The following is a 13550-nucleotide window of genomic DNA, read 5'->3' as shown; positions in this document are numbered from 1 at the left end:
AGATACTCACCCACCCAGAAGCTCTCCAAATGCCTTTTTTGTTTGTTTGTTTTTGACAGAGTCTCGCTCTGTCACCCAGGCTGGAGTGTAATGGCATGATCTCAGCTCACTGCAACCTCCACCCCACGAGTTCAAGTGATTCTCGTGCCTCAACCTCCCAAGTAGCTGGGATTATAGGCGCAGGCTACCACGCTCAGCTAATTTTTGTATTTTTAGTAGAGACAGGGTTTTGCCACATTGGCCAAACTAGTCTCGAACTCCTGACCTCAAGTGATCCTCCCACCTCAGCCTTTCAAAATGCTGGGATTACAGGCATGAGCCACTGCACCTGGCCTGTTTGGGGTTTTTATGGAGGTTCTGGTTATGAAGACATGATTGATTAAATCTTTGGTCATTAGTGATTACCTCAATCTGTAGCCCCTCTCCACTCTCTGGAGGTGGGGGTATTTGTGGAGTAGGGGTCAGAGGAATGGGGAATAAAGGAGCTGAAAGTTCCAACCCTTTAAAATACATGGTTATTTCCTCTGGCCATCAGCCCCAGCCTCCAAGTGTCAGCTTATTAGATAAACTCAGGTTTGGTTGAAGAAGGCTTATGATAAGTAACAAATACTCCTCACTCCTATCACTCAGAAATTCCAAGGGTTTTAGGAGCTCTGTGCCAGGAACATGGGATGAAGACTAAATATATACTTTTTATTGTATCACAATATCATGGGCAGCCACACATTCATTCATGCACGAGAGAGCTCCATTCCTCATTAGCATTTATTTTGGGATTGAATATGGCGGCTTGGATGACCCCATGCTTTCTACTCCAGTAGGACTGCTTTATTTACACTCAAATGAGTTAATGTGTTAACTTAAATAAGGGAGGTTAACAATCCTCGTGGTACTCATTGTTTTGTTTACTGTAAAGATGGTTTTAGGGCCTTGTTTACTGCGTGACACAGGCCATTTGGATAGAAACACATGGAAGAAATACCTTTCTGGTCTTGGAATTTGTCTTCTTCTGAGCACCGGCTTTGTTTTTATCCAATGGACGTTGTGAGTAATACAGCTGGTCTTGTTTTTTCTTTGCATAGGCTGCTGGGAAGCTGAGTCAAATTGTGACCCATATCTAGCAAGTGTAAAGGACTTTCAAGGCAAACATTTTGTGTATTAATCTTATCGCTGTATTCACTTTATTTCTTTCGACCTAATTTTCTTTCCCTTCTTCCTAATATCCTCCATGTCTTTTTTAAAAAAAGTATTTTGTGACTTAACTTAAATTTTTCCTTTATTTTTTAGTCAGTGCAAAATAAAAAGAAAGGTACACATAAAATATTTAAAATCTTATATTTTCTCCTGGCCTTTTATACTGCTCTCTGTGCCACTCTCTGATCTTGGAAGCTCAGGGATTTTATTGGGTATTAAGTTTTCATTTTAGTCTGAGAATAATCATTTTGTTACCACTCCTGTGATTACTGTGGTAGAAAGAATTGTCATGGGCCAGGCTTGGTGGCTCACATCTGTAATCCCAGCACTTTGGGAGTCTGAGGCTGGCAGATCACGAGGTCAACAGATTGAGACCATCCCAGCCAACATGTTGCAACCCTGTCTCTACTAAAAATACAAAAATTAGCTGGGAGTGGTGGTGCACGCCTGTAGTCCCAGCTACTTGGGAGGCTGAGGCAGGAGAATTGCTGGAACTCGGGAGGTGGAGGTTGCAGTGAGCCTAGATCGTGCCACTACACTCCAGCCTGGCCACAGAGCGAGACTCTGTCTCAAAAAAAGGAAAAAGAAAAAGAAAGAAAGAATTGTTATCTACTTGCATCCTTTCAAAAGTCCTTTTTTGATATGTACTTGATACTGGACACCATAATTATGAACTTATCTTTATTCTCTGGATAGTGGAATGTGACTCAGCAATCTATTCAGAAATTCATATCCTTGTGCAGTTTTTTTTGTTTGTTTTATTTTTGGAGATGGAGTCTCACTCTGTCACCCAGGCTGGAGTGCAGTGGTGCAATTTCAGTTCACTGCAACCTCCATCTCCTGGGTTCAAGCAATTCTCCTGCCTCAGCCTCCCGAGTATCTGGGACTACAGGCACACGCCACCGTGCCCGGCTAATTTTTGTATTTTTAGTAGAGACGGGGTTTCGCCATTTTGGCCAGGCTGGTCTCAAACCCCTGACCTCAGGTCATCTGCCCGCCTCAGCCTCCCAAAGTGCTGGGATTACAGGCATGAGCCACCACGCCCAGCCCCTATGCAGTTTTATAATTCTCTAAGAATTCTAAGAATTTTGACTTTTTCAGCATTATTTTTTTCTCTTTGACCATGGACCTGGGACAGATTGACATCATAAAGTCACTAATTTGTCCCTAGAAGCAAACTTGAGAAGACAACTCTGCGGTCCACGGAGCTCAGCAGAACCTCAGCTAACTGCTGGCTGCCTCTGCCACCAACAGATACAACAAAGGGCTTTTGATACAACAGTGGTCGCTTGCTTACACTACATATGTATTTATTCTGGTGTTATTTTGAAAGCAGTCATTGCAATCCTCTTCTCGGCATGTTTCTTGTATAAAAAAATAAAACTTAAAGTCATTAAAAAAGAAAAAATTATCACCCATCTTCCTATTACTAGTAACTGGGGGTTAGCAGTCCAGATTTTTAATTAAGTGTATATTCAACAAATATTTATTGATAACCTACTATGTGTTAATCTGTTAATCACTGTGTTATGTCCTGGAATATAGCAGGGTTCAAAACTAGATGTCATCCATACTGTACGCCTTATGCCGTGATCTCATTGCCCATAATACATTTATACAAACCGGATCACCCAGTACATAGTGTTCAGTGACCTGATTTTCTCACTGGACATACACATTCTGGATATCCTTCCATGTCATCTGTAAGCCAACATCATTATTTCAAAAGGCTGAATAGTATTATGCATATGATTAACCATAGTTTATTCTAATCAGTGCCCTAATAAAATGAACTTTTATGCAATTATAAAAGGCACTTCTGTGCACATCCTTACAAATATAGATCTGTGCACTGGTCTTATTATTTCAAGATGCTGTTAAAGCTTCCTCAGATGCACCGGTGTGGAATATGGGTTCCACATCACCCAGGATCTTTCCAGCTTTTCTAGTTCAATGACTGCAGCTGGACCCGGGTGATCTTTTTGTGCAGTAGCCCACAATGTTTACATTTAGGTCTATCTGACCGGGAACGCTTGTGAGGTGGTGGAAGAGTGAAAGAGAGGGGCTGGCTTTATCTTTTTTTAAAAAAAATTGAGACAGAGTGAGACTCTGTCTCCCAGGCTGGAGTGCACTGGCGCAATCTTGGCTCACTGCAAATTCCGCTTCCTGGTTCAAGTGATTCTCCTGCCTCAGCCTCCTGAGCAGCTGAGATTACCAGTGTGTGCCCCTATGCCTGGATAATTTTTGTATTTTTAGTAGGGATGGGGTTTCACCATGTTGGCCAGGCTGGTCTTGAACTCCTGACCTCAAGCGATCCGCCAGCCTCACCCTCCCAAAGTGCTGGGATTACAGGCGTGAGCCACCGCGCCCAGCCTGGCTTTATCCTTATAATAATATTACTTACATCAACAGCATCATCTCAAATTGGTCTTTTAGTTAATAGTTAATGATTAAATTGCCTTGTCACTTGTCACTTCTGGTGGTGGAAGGAGCCAACTCTCCTTCTATTTCTTGGTACCTTCTTCCTGCGTTAGTGTGGTGCTCGATAAGTGTGTATCTGGTAGGCGAATGCATGCAGGAACAGATCCCAGGACTGGATAAATGATGTGGACGAGGGACAGACAATCCACAGTGGGAGGTGACACATGGGAGGCAGAGGGGATATGCTGACAGGCAGGCTGGAGTTTAGTAGCATGGACAAGTTAAAGATGCATGTTTCAATTTCTAGAGAAAACTCTAGAAACAACACCAAGAGGCTGAGCTAAAATTTAATAAATGAAGTCAATGGCATACTACATGATATTCAATTCACCCAAAATAAGAGCGAGAAGGGCAAGCAAAGAAAAAAGAAACATGAGACAAATAGAAAACCAAACCAAGATGGTAAACCCGACCATATAGTAATAGTTATCTAATATCAATGACCTACTTTTTTTCTTTTTTGAGATAGAGTCTCGCTCTGTCGCCCAAGCTGGAGTGCAGTGGTGCAATCTCGGCTCACTGCAAGCTCCGTCCCCTGGGTTCATGCCATTCTCCTGCCTCAGCCTCCCAAGTAGCTGGGACTACAGGCGCCTGCCACCACGCCCGGCTAATTTTTTGTATTTTTAGTAGAGATGGGGTTTCACCATGTTAGCCAGGATGGTCTCGATCTCCTGACCTCGTGATCCGCCCACCTCAGCCTCCCAAAGTGCTGGGATTACAGGCGTGAGCCACCACACCCAGCCCTAAATACTTTTATGTAAAAGACAGAGATTGACAGACTGTGTAAAAAAGCATATAGAACATTCACCAATATAGATCATATGCACATTCACCAAGATAGACCATATGCGGGGCCCTCTTAATAAACAAACCTTAATAAATTTCAAAGGATTGAAAATACACAGAGTACATTTTCTGAGGTATTAGTAATCAATCACGGAGGTATTAAATTGATCATCAATAACAATATGATATCTAGAAATTCCTCAGTATGTGGAAATTGAGCAACATATTTCTTTTTTCTCTTCTTTTCTTTTCTTTTTTTTTTTTTTTTTTTGAGATAGGGTCTCACTCTGTTGCCCAGGCTGGGGTGCAGTGGCTCTATCACTGCTCACTACAGCATTGACCTTCCAGGCTCAAGTGATCCTCTTAACTCAGCCTCCGGAGTAGCTGAAATCACAGTTCCAGAACAATTAAAAAGGCCTTGTGGCTTTTTAATTTGTCCCACAGGTCATTCAAAAGCGCACTGCTCGGGTCAGGCATGGTGGCTCATGCCTGTAACCCCAGCACTTTGGGAGGCCTAGGCAGGAAGATCTCTTGAGCCCAGGAGATTAGGACCATCTGGGCAACATAGGGAGACATTGTCTCTACTAAAAAAAAAAAAAAAAAATTAGCCAGGTGTGGTGGCGTATGCCTGAAGTCCCAGCTACACAGGAGGCTGAGGTGCAGAAATCACTTGTGCTCGGAGGTCCAGGCTGCAGTGAGCTGTGATCGGGCCACTGCATTCCAGCCTGGGTGATAAGTGAAAGCCTCTGTCTCTAAAAAAAAATTTTTTTTAATAGGCTAGGCACAGTGGTTCACACCTGTAATCTCAGCACTCTTGGAGGCTATATTGGGAAGACTGCTTGAGCCCAGGAGTTCGAGACCAGCCTGGGCAACATAGTGAGACTTTGTCTCTATAAAAAATAAAAAAAAATGAGCCAGTTGTGGTGGTGTGCACCTGTGGTTCCATCTACTCTGGAGGATAAGGCGTGAAGATCACTTGAGCCCAGGAGGTTGAGGCCGCAGTGAGCTGTGATTGAGCCACTGCACTCCAGCCTGGGCAACAGAGCAAGACCCTGTCTAAAAAAAGGTCACAAGTGACATTATGGAATACGTTCAGTTGAATAAAAGTAAAAATAAAGGTCCAAAATTTGTGGGATGCAATTACATTAGTACACAAAAATATTTTTCTTAAAAATAGCTATGGACTGGTGATTAGTATGTGCCTCCCTTTCTCCTCAACTTTTTGAATGAGAGTATTGCAATTGTCCTGGCTCTACAGTATTGTTCAGGTGTTGGAGCAGTAGATAACTGGTCTTTTTAGTTCATAGGTCTCTGCTCCTAGGAACAACACTTGGGGAACCTTACCTGAATAGCATCATCCCCCCTGGATCTGACTTTCATGGTGAAATCAGGGACTTCAAGCCTGAGCCTAATGTTGTCACAGAAAGATACTTTGGAAGTTCTGTTTTTGCCTTTAAGGGATAACCCTATTTTGCAAGCAGATATGAATTATTAAGAGTCAGAGGGCAGACAATGGTAGGTTGTTACATTGGTAGCCCCAGTGAACTATCCTTTCCAGTATATAATTCCATGTTAACTCAGGGTGTGGCCAACAGGACATCAGCTAGAATGATGCAAGCAGAGACTTGATAAGTGCCCCCACAGTGGGGATTGTCCTCTTGAAACACTCTTCAGAATTCAGCCGTGACACATAAAGAAGCCCATATTAGACTACTGAACAATGAAGGCAATGTAGAGAGACTCTAGAGGATGAGAGGCAATTAATCTTGGGTGCTGTAGTTCCCACCAAACTCCCAACTGAATGCATTTGCATGAGTAACTTCATCTCGACTGCTTAGAGCAGAAGACCCACCCAGTTGAGCCCTGTCAATCCACAGAATCATGAAAAATAACAAATCATTTTGTTTTAAGCCACTAAATTTTGGGGTGGTTTGTTATGTGACAGTAGGTAACTGAAATACATAAAAAACATCACGGGATGATCTTTCAAAGTCTTCTCAAAATGAGACATGAATTTTGAGAAGACTTTTTCCAGGCCTTTTTACCCCCACATGGCTCTGTCACTGATTCATGTTGCCTCTGGGGAAGCGGTGTGATCTTGGGGTGAGGCAGCTTATTTTAGCCAAGGGCAATGCCCAGCGACAGGCATAACTGCAAGCAGTCAGAACTCTGGCATCTGGGGGAATGAGGGCCTTGACCTGGGTAGCACACTATAGCATTCACTACAGTCACATTTCTGCAGACTTCCATGATTTCCCCACTGGTGGGATACAGGAAGAGTAATTTATTTGATGCCAAGACAACCTCTTGGAAGGCTGTGCCTGCTTTAAAGGAAAGAGCAAATGATTAGTTTAAAGACACATGACAAGTGGGCCAAGGAGGTTATCTCACTGGAATTTCTGGCCCTAGTTGAGTACTCTGCTGCCACAGTTGGCCATTGTGGAGTGAGAACTGAGCCTTGGATTTCCCAATTTGAGAAGGCCTTCCTGGTAGAGGTTGCAGTGAGTTGAGACTGCACCACTGCATTCCAGCCTGGGTGACAGAGAAAGACTCTGATTCAAAAAAAAAAAAAAAAAGAAAGAAGTCCTCCTAACTCATTTCTGTCTTCCTTACTCAGGCTATGGAAACGTAAGGGCCAGGGGAAAAACTTCCCCTTTTCCCTCTGAAAGTTTGCTGAAAGATCAACTCACAAACGGTAGATTAATTGGAGAAAAGCATATGAATTTATTTTAATATGCATAGCATAGGGGAATTGCAGGAGAGTGATTATCCATTAACCCAATGGGGTGCAGATGCTTATATACCCTTCTTCTTAGGGGAAAGGAAGATGGGGAAATACGGATGATTTTAGGAGGATAGCAAGTGATTTTTAGGGGAATTCAATGTGCTTGAAGAATATACTGTGGCCTGGGACCAAGTCTGTTGGGCCCACAGAGCGGATACAATGGTTTGTGGGAAAAAAAGTCCATCTAGTGTGTTGACAGACTTTATTCTTTCTTCCTGAGATAGGAGCTCAGTTAATGAAAACTCAAGGATGGGACCAGAGGTGATTGTTTTTTTTTTTTTTTTTTCCCTTTGGTGTGTCCAGACTTTAGGTAGATAAAGGAACTTCAGAGAACAATTTCATCCTGTGTTTTGAGAGAGACAAAGGATAGAGGGTGGGGTGGGGAGGCCAGAGAGAACTCGCCTTGAGGCATCTTCTTCAGTTCAGCATGTCCAGGCACCATATTTTGGGGTATTGGTTTCTGGGCCCCAACAGCTTGTTCTTGGGACCCCAGTGCTGCAATCCCAGCACTTTGGGAGGCCGAGGTGGGTGAATCACGAGGTCAGGAGATCGAGACCATCCTGGCTAACACGGTGAAACACTGTCTCTACTAAAAATACAAAAAAATTAGCCGGGCGTGGTGGCAGGTGCCTGTAGTCCCAGCTACTTGGGAGGCTGAGGCAGGAGAATGGCATGAACCCAGGAGGCGGAGCTTGCAGTGAGCTGAGATCGCGCCACTTAACTCCAGCCTGGGCGACAGTGCAAGACTCCGTCTCGAAAAAAAAAAAAAAAGTGAGATTGAATAAACTTAAATATCTGTTAGTAGGAGAATAGTTATAAAAAGAAAAATTGAGGCCGGGCGTGGTGGCTCATGCCTATAATCCCAGCACTTTGGGAGGCCGAGGCGGGCGGATCATGAGGTCAGATCGAGACCATCCTGGCTAACGCGGTGAAACTCTGACTCTACTAAAAATATAAAAAATTAGCTGGGCGTGGTGGCGGGCGCCTCTAGTCCCAGCTACTTGGGAGGCTGAGGCAGGAGAATGGCGTGAACCCAGGAGGCTGAGCTTGCAGTGAGCCGAGATTGCTCCACTGCACTCCAGCCTGGGCAACAGAGCGAGACTGGGTCTCAAAAAAAAAAAAAAAGAAAGAAAGAAAAATCAGGCCAGGCACGGTGGCTGAGGCGGGTGGATCACCTGAGGTCAGGAGTTCAAGACCAGCCTGGCCAACATGGTGAAACTCCATCTGTACTAAAAATACAAAAAATTAGCTGGGTATGGTGGCACGCGCCTGTAATCCCAGCTACTTGGGAGGCTGAGGCAGGAGAATGCTTGAACCTGGGAAGTGGAGGTTGCAGTGAGCTGAGGTCACACCACGGCACTCCAGCCTGGGTGACAGAGCAAGATGACTCCACCTCAAAAAAAAAAAAAAAAAAAAAAAAGAAAAGAAAAACCAGTACTGAAAACAGACATGTGTTGATGGCCTTCTCAGCATTCCTTGATTCTGGGGTGTAGAATATCTCTCCCTCCCTCCCCTGCTGAAGGTTTGAGTCTTTAAGTCTGCTGAAATAAATGGGCAATAGATAAATAAGAGAAAAGGCACACAAATGTATTAACAAGAACATGTGCATAGGGGCCACACAAAATATGAGACTAAAAGAAGGCCAGATGGCTGAAGTTTCTATACCGTATGGAAAGGAAGAGAGGCTTGGAGCATCTGGAGGGAGGTAGCGATAGGTTATGGGAAAGAGAGGGGAGGAGATGCATGGTGAGCTAAGGCTGTCTTATTATGCAGATGAAGGCTCACAAGCAACAGCCTGCAGAAAGAGTAGATGTCGAGTGTGTTGAGAAACGTCAGTCTTTCTTCCTGCAATATGAGTTCAGATGGCAGCTTGTGGTAAAATTTCTCTGTCATGATGGACACGGTGGCTTATGCCTGTTGTCCCAGCGCTTTGGGAGGCTGAGGTGGGCGGATCACCTGAGGGCAGGAGTTCGAGACCAGCCTGACCAACATGTTGAAACCCCATCTCTACTAAAATTATAAAAATTAGCTGGGCGTGGTGGTGTGCTCCTTTAATCCCAGCTACTCAGGAGGCTGAGGCAGGAGAATGGCTTGAACCTGGGAGGCAGAGGTTGCAGTGAGCTGAGATTGTGCCGCTGCTGCACTCCAACCTGGGTGACAGAGTAAGACCCTGTCTCAAAAAAAAAAAAAGTTTCTCTATCAGACCTTTGAAGGTGTCAGAACTTTTAGTCTCCTTCTCCTGAGCGATCTGGATAAGGCAGATAAAGGGGTCTCAGAGGAAGCCTGTTTGCATCCACGATTTACTTCACTAATGTAGATTTCTACCACAGATTCAAAACTCCCCACAAAAACACAGCTTTCCAGAGCTATCCTGTGTCTGTAGCCCCTCTGAATAGCCATCCCAAAATATGCCAAAGAATATTTTTGGGTGGCATATTTTGGTTTCCCACACTTCTTTACTAAAATAACATGATTTTCATTCGGATATTCTGCCTTCTCTCACACAGCCTACTCACTTCAAGGGAAGCTAATCTCAATCTGACTCACAGGTGGCCCCTAGGTAGCCCCCAAATGGCCTCAGCCAGTCAACACATTCCCAGTTCCCTGGGGCCCAGTCATTGGTGGGGATGTAGCCTGAGTTGGTCCAATTAGAGTGAATTATAGGACTCTTGCTCAGAATGCTGGGAAATTCACAGGCTTGTGGGCACTCTCTCTGAATGTAGACAAAGTCCCATTGTACCCGTGGGTGCTTTTGGCTCTGTTCCAGGCTCTGCCATTTTGCAACCAAAGGGGAGGGAAGCTGATACCATGGAAGGCAAAGGGGGGCAGTAGGAAAGAAAAGAGAACATCAGATTAAGCTCTCCCCAAAGCCTGTGTTATCTTTAGACTTTACAGTTACATAAACCATTAAGTTCCCCTATTGTCTAAGCCAGATGGAGCTAGGTTCCCCGCTCCCTGTAAATGGGTCTAACTAATATTGTAGCCAGGATTCTTTGAGCAGTACCATTGGCACTATGGTAAGCTCTGTAGAATCTCATTTGATCAATTACGAAACAGGCATATGAGGGAACACCATGCAGCTGTTGAAAAATGAGATATTACATGGAAAGATTTCTTTGAGAAGTGGGAAAAAAAGCAGACAACAAATATGTGGTAGAAAATCCTGTATCATCAGGGTGGGGAAATGTACATTTTAACTGAGTGATGTCTTGGTGGTGAATGGGGAAGCTATTAAGAGGAGAGAAGGAGTCTGTTATTTTCCTGGGTTATCTCAGCTTGAATCCTCTCTGATGCCTGAGAGGAGAGAGGAGAGGGCACCTGCTCCTCCAGGGGAAGCCTCCAGGGGTGGGAGGGGTCCCCTAGAAGGCCTGGCTGCAGGCTTGAGTCAGAAGCCAGGGAAGGGACCTAGCCTTTGTTTTTTGTTTCTCTTGTGAGATAGAGTCTCAATCTGTTGCCCAGGCTGGAGGGCAGTGGCACGATTTTGGCTCACTGCAACCTCCGCCTTTCAAGTTCACGTGATTTTCCTGCCTCAGCCTCCCAAGTAGCTGGGACTATTGGTGCCTGCCACCACGCCCAGCTAACCTTCTTTTTTTTTTTTTGTAGAGACAGGGTTTCACCATGTTGACCAGGCTGATCACGAGCCACCTGCCTTGGCTTCCCAAAGTGCTGGGATTTTGGGGGTGAGCCACCATGCCCCGCCAGGACCTAGTCTTTGAAATGCCAAGGCAGGGAATTAGGGGAGGTGTGGGTGGTGGGGCGTAGACAGAAATACCAAGTGTACCAAACAGCCGGGCTCCATCCTCCTGCACTGGCCAGTGGCCTCCCTTGCAGGATCACAAGGCTGTATCCTAGAGGCAAGAGGAGGCAGCAAAGCCTGGAACAGACGCTTGTGGAATTGGGACTCAGGCCGCATACTTAACTCATGCAAAGCAGCTCCCTGGAAACCTCCGGAGGAGAAGTGACTCAACACACACATCCCAAACCCTCTGGGCCTCTAGGCACCCTTGGCCTGCAGCTGCTGGGGGAATGGAAAGTGCCTCCTTTCTCTTCTTCCCCTTGCACTATTCACAGGGAGCCACAAACACAGAAAGGCCTCATTCACAAGCTCCAAGGCCTGGCCCTCTACTGAAAGCTTTCTGAAAATGCAAATGTCTCAGAAGTGGATTCTTCTTTTCAAACACTTTAAAGTGGCATATTCCCACGGAGCTGTGAAGCACACCAAGATTTCCCTGGGCAGGAGACTCCTTAAAAATAACATTTGCATTTCAAGGAAGCAGAACTTCCAGCTGTGAAGTCCGGCTTGAAAATAGAAGGTGGGAGTCTCACCTCTTAGGGCATGGGCAGGCGTGAAGCCCCCACTTTCACTGTCTGTGCCCCATCCCCACCTTGGCCTTGCCTTCTCCATCCTTTCAGTCAGTGCTAGCTTAGGAGTGCCCATAGTGCCCCTGGGTGACTGGGGACTCACAAGACAGAACTGTTGCTCACCAGAAGCTCAAATCTAGTGAGCCAGACAAGCCTCTAAATGAATCAGTTCCACCCCCATTCCAGGGACCCTGGGCCTGCCTGTTCCCTTCCCCCATAGAACCAAGAGGTTCTTGGTTCAGCTGTCCTCAGAGGAGCAGATCTCCACTGTGGTGAAAAGCACGGGGCATTTCTGTCTATGCCCCACCACCCACGCTTCCCCGAATTCTCTGCCTTGGCATTTCAAAGACTAGGTCCTGGCGGGGCATGGTGGCTCACACCCAAAATCCCAGCACTTTGGGAAGCCAAGGCAGGTGGCTCGAGATCAGCCTGGTCAACATGGTGAAACTCTGTCTCTACAAAAAAAGAAGAAGAAGAAGAAGAAGGTTAGCTGGGCGTGGTGGTGGGCACCAATAGTCCTAGCTACTTGGGAGGCTGAGGCACGGGGCATTTCTGTCTATGCCCCACCACCCACGCTTCCCCGAATTCTCTGCCTTAGCATTTCAAAGACTAGGTCCTGGTGGGGCATGGTGGCTCACACCTGAAATCCCAGCACTTTGTGAGGCCAAGGCAGGTGGCTCAAGACCAGCCTGGTCAACATGGTGAAACCGTGCCTCTACAAAAAGAAAAAAAAAAAGAAAAGAAAAGCCAAAACGAAAGTTAGCCGGGTGTGGTGGCAGGCGCTGATAGTCCCAGCCACTCAGGTGGACTCCCTTTCTTTCCATCCTTCACACCTCAGTTGGGACTCTGTAGGGTTTGCTGGTGCTCCCTCTCTCCTCAGTTGGGACTCCCTGTAGGATTTTCTGGTGCTCCCTTGTCATCTCAGTTGCGGCTCCCTGTAGGGTTTGCTGGTGCTCCCCTCTCTCCCCCGTTGGGACTCCCTGTAGGGTTTGCTGGTGCTCCCTTTGGCCCATCCCTAGATCATCTTTGCTCTGAGGAGGCCGAGAGAGCCTTGAGAAGGAAGGGCACCTTAACACCTGAACCACAAAAGGCTTTGACCCCCATTACAGGAGCCCACTGAAGGTCCTTGGCTCACCCCAGGGAGCTACCTTGAGAGGTCACTGTGAGAAAGATGGAAGTGTTTGGCCAATACCTCTCCCCCATTCTCACCCTCTCCAAACACACAGTCCTGCCAGTGCTCCCCCTGTGGCCTGTGGTCAGCCTCTTGGGGGTGTCCTTTTGGAAGGATGGAGACCAGCAGAGTATGAGCGGAGCCCTGGGATGCCACTAGGTTGCTGTCCCAATCTTGCACCTGGGATCGCAGAGCTGAGGGGTCCAGATGGGCGGCTTCCGTCCCCCAGGATGCCCCTCAAAGCCAGGAACACATACAGTGTTACTGGAAAAAGGAGACTTACCCCAGACCCCAAGAGCGAGTTCTTGGATTTCATGTGGGAAAGAGGGTGAGTCGCAGTGCATGGCAAAGATAAAACAGTTTATTACAAACTATTCTATTACAGAATAGGGTGTCCTCAGAAAGCAAGAGGAGGAATTCCTCTAACTTATGACACTTGCTTACATGGGATGTTAAGGCTAAGAATAGTAGACTTTATAAACAAAGTCTTGTGATCAGCTTGTGACAGCCTATTAGCATTGTTATTTTCCTATGTAACTATTGATTTCAGCAAGAATTTATGACAGTACTATTACCTTTAAAGTGAAACTTATTCTCAAATGAAGGATGCTTCGTTCTTTAAATATCGGGACATTTTCAGACGTTCTGGGTCTCTAGCTAGCATCATTAACCCCTTCTTTGAACTACAAACATCTTGTGATGAAGGGTGTCTAACCCCCAAGGAATGTAACCCAGCAAGTTTGGCTTTATCTGGCCTTTATTCGAGGTGGA

The sequence above is a fragment of the Symphalangus syndactylus genome, chromosome 8 (genome assembly GCF_028878055.3).
Source record: "Symphalangus syndactylus isolate Jambi chromosome 8, NHGRI_mSymSyn1-v2.1_pri, whole genome shotgun sequence".
In the NCBI taxonomy this organism is placed as follows: domain Eukaryota; kingdom Metazoa; phylum Chordata; class Mammalia; order Primates; family Hylobatidae; genus Symphalangus; species Symphalangus syndactylus.
Note: the sequence above shows the minus strand (reverse complement) of the source record.